Below are 6,377 nucleotides of genomic sequence, written 5' to 3' on the forward strand. Positions count from 1 at the left end.
TATTTATTCAAATATTTCACTCATTTTTTTAAAAAAATTTTTTTTAACGTTTATTTATTTTTGAGACAGAGAGAAACACAGCATGAACGGGGGAGGGGCAGAGAGAGAGGGAGACACAGAATCGGAAACAGGCTCCAGGGTCTGAGCCATCAGCCCAGAGCCTGACGCGGGGCTTGAACTCCCGGACCGCGAGATCATGACCTGGTTGAAGTCGGACGCTTAACCGACTGCACCACCCAGGCGCCCCTACTTCACTCATTTTTAATTGGGTTGTTTTTCTGGTTATTGAATTACAAAATTCTTTATGTATTCAGGATGTAAATCTTTTATCAAATGTAATTTGAAAATTGTCTCCCAGCTTGTGACTTGCCTTTTCATTTTCTTAATGGTGTATTTTGAAGGACAAAGTTTTAATTTAAACTCTGACTTCTTGATTTTTTCCTTTTATGGACTGTACACTTTTTAATTGTATTTAAAAGATCTTTGCCTAACCCAAGGTTATAAAGATTTTCTTCCATGTTTTCCTCTAAAAGTTTTATGATTTTAGCTTACATTTAGGCCTATGATCCATTTTAATTTGTATTTCCAATAAATTTTGATAGGATAGTAATTATAATAGAAGAAATTGGATATACTAGTTATAATGGTTGTTTGGTTAAAAGAAGCATGAACTTACTTAAGTGTCAAGTAAAAGTAAATTTATTGAATGAATATGGGAAATCTGATGGAGGCTAATTTTAGGAAGTATAGTCAGGTCTCATGAGAATTGGAATCATTAGACATCTTCTCTCCCTTGTTCTGACTCATTTGTTCAAATAAAGTCAGATTTGTATTTTGGTCAAAATGTCCCTTTTCTTCAACACCCTAGCAAACCAGGTCTGTTGGAAACATTAGCCATGGACTACTTCATATGTTTTCTTTATGTTCTACCTTTATGTCAACTTGCAGGCTTCCAGATTATTGGTTTGGTATTCATTTTTGTATGTACTTTTGCTTCATATACTTTCATGATTCCAGAAGATGTGAACCTTAAAAGAATTCCTTTTCTCTGTTCGTTTGTTCCCATGGTTTTCTGTGGTTTATCAGGTTATTATTAAAATGAGGTGGAAATAAATAATCCAGATGTTATCTTGAATCTTAAACTTGCCTGAATTGTTAAAAAGTGTTATCCTTTAATTGATGTACTATCATTAAAAAAGAATTAATTTGACTATTTCACAATAAATGGGCATATCTTATTTTGCAGATCAACTGAACTTTTTTTTTTTTTATTTTTTTTTCAACATTTATTTATTTTTGGGACAGAGAGAGACAGAGCATGAACGGGGGAGGGGCAGAGAGAGAGGGAGACACAGAATCGGAAACAGGCTCCAGGCTCTGAGCCATCAGCCCAGAGCCCGACGCGGGGCTCGAACTCCTGGACCGCGAGATCGTGACCTGGCTGAAGTCGGACGCTCAACCGACTGCGCCACCCAGGCGCCCCTCAACTGAACTTTTTAACTTCATTCAGAAATAGAATCTGGGGGGCGCCTGGGTGGCTCAGTTGGTTAAGCGTCCGACTTCGGCTCAGGTCATGGTCTCGTGGTCCGTGAGTTCGAGCCCCGCGTCGGGCTCTGTGCTGACAGCTCAGAGCCTGGAGCCTGTTTCAGATTCTGTGTCTCCCTCTCTCTCTGACCCTCCCCTGTTCATGTTCTGTCTCTCCCTGTCTCAAAAATAAATAAAACGTTAAAAAAATTAAAAAAAACAAAAACAAAAACAAAAATAGAATCTGGGTGGCCCTTATTATTAAGGCATGTTATGTAGTGACTATAATACTGGCTGAGGCATAGTTGAGGCATTTGGTGACATATTTCTTTTGCAAATGTTAAATTCTGATCTCCATCCAGTTCTAAGCCCTTAATAAGAGCTTGGGAAACTTTAATTGTAAACTGTAAAAACTTCCATAATGGGCTAGTCACCTTCCATTTCCTTCTACATCTATTTTGCTCTTGTCACTCTCTGCTTTGTGCTTCAGGAGGCTGAGTTATGTGGACTATATGAATAGTTACCTCGATCTCTGGATTTTGGTTGGATTTGGGTAATTAGATGTCCTAAAGATGGGTAACTATCCTTTTTTCACCACATAGAGAAAAAGTATGATTTGAGCTACTAGTCCCTTCTTGTGAAATCTGTTGGTGCATGTGATCTGCTGAATGGGTTGGTCCAAAGCTGTTTCTTGTAAAGAAATATCATTCACCAGAATGCTATTGGCCTTTCTCAGCAGACAATGTTTTTCTTGCTATTGCTTCTTTTCCTCTTCATCCTCACCTTTTTCCTTTTTATTAAAAACAATTTTTTTTACATTTATTTATTACTGAGAGACAGAGAGAGACAGAGCCCAAGTGAGTGAGGGGCAGAGAGAGGAGACACAGAATCTGAAGTAGGCCCCAGGCTCTGAGCCGTCAGCATAGCCTGAGCCGAAATCAGACACTTAACCAACTGAGTCACGCAGGCGTCCCTTTCCTTTTTATTTTTGAAGTTATGCTGTACTGTGTACATAGAATTACCTATTGCGTTCTGTGCTTGGTCTTGCTTGGCTTTAGCTCATCAGATAAAGTTGCATTGATTTCTGATTACATATTATTTTAGTTGAATGTGTGAAGAAGACTTTCCCTGCATCAATTTTTACTAAGGCCTGAATACAATTGATTTCTCATACCAAAGTGAATGTGAGCTAAATCCTTATACTCACCTCTTAAAGAGAAAAATGCCAAGAAGCATATTCATAAATCTTGGAACTGTTGCCCAGACCAATCATACAGAAAAAGGTCAAAGTGAAAAGGGCTTTGTAAGAATTTTTCTTGGTAGAGTTCTATTGTCATCTGTGAATCGCTACTTTCATCCCAGACACAAAGGGAGGTAAGAACAGGGTGCCTGGATGGCTTAGTTGGTTAAGTGTTCGACTTTGGCTCAGGTCACAATCTCATGGTCCATGAGTTCAAGCCCCAAGTTGGGCTCTGTGCTGACAGCTCAGAGCCTGGAGCCTGCTTTGGATTCTGTCTCCATCTCTCTCTGTCCCTCCCCAGCTTGTGCTCTGTCTCTCTCTTTCAAAAATAAATAAACGTTAATAAAAAAAAGACTGTTATTCATTTATTTTCTTCCAAGTTTTTATTTAAATTCAAGTTAGTTAGCATATTATGCAGTATTTGTTTCAGGAGTAGAATTTAGTGATTCATCACTTAAATTTGACACCCAGTGCTCATCCTAAAAGTTCTCTTCTTAATGCCCATCACTCATTTAGCCCACCCCCCCCCACACCTCCCCTCCAGCAACCCTCAGCTTGTTCTCTGTAGTTAAGAATCTCTAATGATTTTCTTTCCTCTCTGTTTTTATCTTATTTTATTTTTTCTTCCCTTCCCCTATGTTTATCTGTTTTGTTTCTTAAATTACACATATGAGTGAAATTATGTGGTATTTGTCTTTCTTTACAAAATAAAAAAAGCTTTTATTCATGCTTCTAACTTCTTTTTATTTATTATTTTTTAGCACAAATCCCCAGAAGTACAATAATTAAATTAAAAAGTATGACCAATATTGACAAATTTCCAAAAACTATGATCATCAGTTTGCAAGAATGCCTTGCCCGAGTCATCTTTATTAGCATTATGTATTATAATTTTTAATACTTGCTAATTTTCTAGGCAAAATCAAAATATATAAAAATATGACCTATTATTCTTCACCCTGCATAATGAGTACAAGGACCATATCTGATATTACTTGTGTATCTCCAGTGGCTAGCTCAGGGGTTGACACATAATAGGTATTCAATAAATATTTGTTAATGGATATTTTTGAATAAACACTGTAATCTGCTGTTTTATTTATTTCTCACATTTAATATTTTTGTATATGCACTTTTGGATTTATTTTTGCTCTTTTATAAATGGTCTTTTTGTGTTCTTTATCAATTATTTATTGGGATCATAGTAGTTTTTGTAATTAAAATATAACAGTTTTGAACATTCATGAATCAAGCCACATAAAATGAAGTTATAAAACAAAATCTATCAGATGCAAAGATAGCTAAAAAGAAACACAATTTGAATGTTGGTCTTCAACAGATTGTTTATGTTCATTCAAGTAAATAAAATAAGTGTTGAGATTTCAATTCTGAGGACAGTGAAGGAAGCATGGTATAGATTCCATTCTGATGAAGGTGGAGAGATTGGCAAAGAGACTGCCAGCTCTCAGAGACAGTAGAAGCAGGAACCATACTTCAGAGTGATTTTCTGTGAATAGAAAGTAAATAAGCATGCCAATAAGCCAGACATGGTGTGGTGTGTGTGTATGTGTGTGTGTGTGTGTGTGTGTGTGTGTGTGTGTGTGTGTGTGTTTCCTCTATCTACTGTCTACATAACATCTCAAAAGCAGTTTTGGCTTCAAACTGATTCTCAGTAGCTTGTGTTGGAACATTACTAAGAAGATCAGAGTAGATAGGCACAACCTTCTAATAGATAATTTTTCAATTTTAAATGATGTTGAACTAAGCATTATACTATGTTCCCATTTTTCTTTACATTATCATAAGCTGCATATAAATTATTGCTTTGCTATAGCCTTTGGGTGGCTTGATCCATTCTCAGGGGCCAAAGCAACCATGAAAACAAGCATCTTCCTTCTTGCCAATAGCATGGCTCATCTTACTATGGCATCATTTAAGGAACATGTTGATACTGTTGCCTAACTACTGTTAGAAATAATAGTTTAGGTTGTCAAGCCATTTCCAGTGGTAAAGTTTTAACACAAAATAGTCCTGTCCATAGTCAGCTGGCTTGAGGTCATTTCGCACTAATGACAAAGAAACTGACAGGAGGTGGTGTTATTTCAAAGCAGAGAGAAGTAATCCTGAGGCTCTTCTGAGATGGATGTCTGTAATAGCTGCTGGTCTTTTTCTAGGTTAAAATCATTTTTCCTTTGCTCCAGATACAGAATTTGGGTTTGTTTTTCATCTTTACTTTAGAAACTCTGGCAGACTCCATTTAGCTATTTGAATCAGTGGGGGAATCATATGATATAAAGGTTATACAATAGAAAATTGACAGGTTAAACAAATATGGCAACACCTTGCATTGTATATTAAAATAGAAATTAAAACTGAAATTTTAGTTACTGTAAGATCTAGAAATTGCTTTGCAGATATTTCAGAAAGCTATACAGTACTGTGGAAAATATAATTGCTATACTGTAGAGACAATTATTAGATAGAATGAACTCCATTTAGTGCTTTGTCAGTAAGAAATGCTAAAAAAAATAACGTGGTAATAGGACTAATGTATAACTTGGAATGAGCATCAAAATTAATGAATTATAGTTTGATCAACACTTTTTTTGCTATTGTCTGGCTTTACTAGTTATTGAGTATCACCAAAAGAAAGCAAAGAGAGGAGAAAGAAATGGAAAAAAAAGGCTTAATCAATAGCAAATGGAAAAATGTATTATTATTTATATATTCTTACTTTCAGATAGAGGATATACTAAACATGTCTTTTCGTGTTCATGTCAAAATTATTAAACTTTTCAAAATTCCAGGATCTCTTATCATGATTTTATGATACATATCTGAACATAATTAAAGATATTAAAGTGAATGTACTCGTGTACAATTAAATGTGTTACAAACTCTACTTGTTGGTCTAGTCATTCTAAACAGTATTAAAAACAACCAAATCCTAGAACAAATTAGGGATGACAGACACTTGCTTGAGGTTTATTTCAATGTAATATAATCAGAAGGCAATACTAAATCTCACTTTATTTGCTTGTTATTGCCTATTCAAAACTGTAGTCTTAACAGAACATCAGATGTAGTAGTAACTGAAAATAAAAACATGGCAAATTGCTGGAGAATTTGAAGTGTCAGGCTATTAAGAGTAAATGCATAATTGAGACTAGCCAGTTGAGTATGCTATTCAAGAAAATTTCTAAATATGTCTCTAGGGTACTTGGGGTTACTGGGGTGTAAAATCAAGAAAGTGTGGGTAAGTATGAGTGTAACTTAAGAGAACTGAAGCCTCAATCAGTCTCTGCTACAGTCAAAAGAATATTATATTAACAGAGAAGGAGAGGGTTTGCCAAGAGTCTGAAAAGAGGAGCTCAAGCTTTTTGTTTATCTCTGTTCCAGGAGGGGAGAGTCTTTATAACCACTCAAGAATTGTGATTGTACCCACTGACCTCTACTAAAGGGATGAGTGCTTTTGCCATCACAGCTCAGTGGCTCATTAAGCAGTGAATTTTCTCATTCTGATTCTACAATTGTCAAGCAAAAATATGTAGCTTTTAAAAACAGAATTTTTTAAAAAAAATTTTTAACGTTTATTTTTGAGACAGAGAGAGAC

The sequence above is a fragment of the Felis catus genome, chromosome A1 (genome assembly GCF_018350175.1).
Source record: "Felis catus isolate Fca126 chromosome A1, F.catus_Fca126_mat1.0, whole genome shotgun sequence".
NCBI lineage: Eukaryota > Metazoa > Chordata > Mammalia > Carnivora > Felidae > Felis > Felis catus.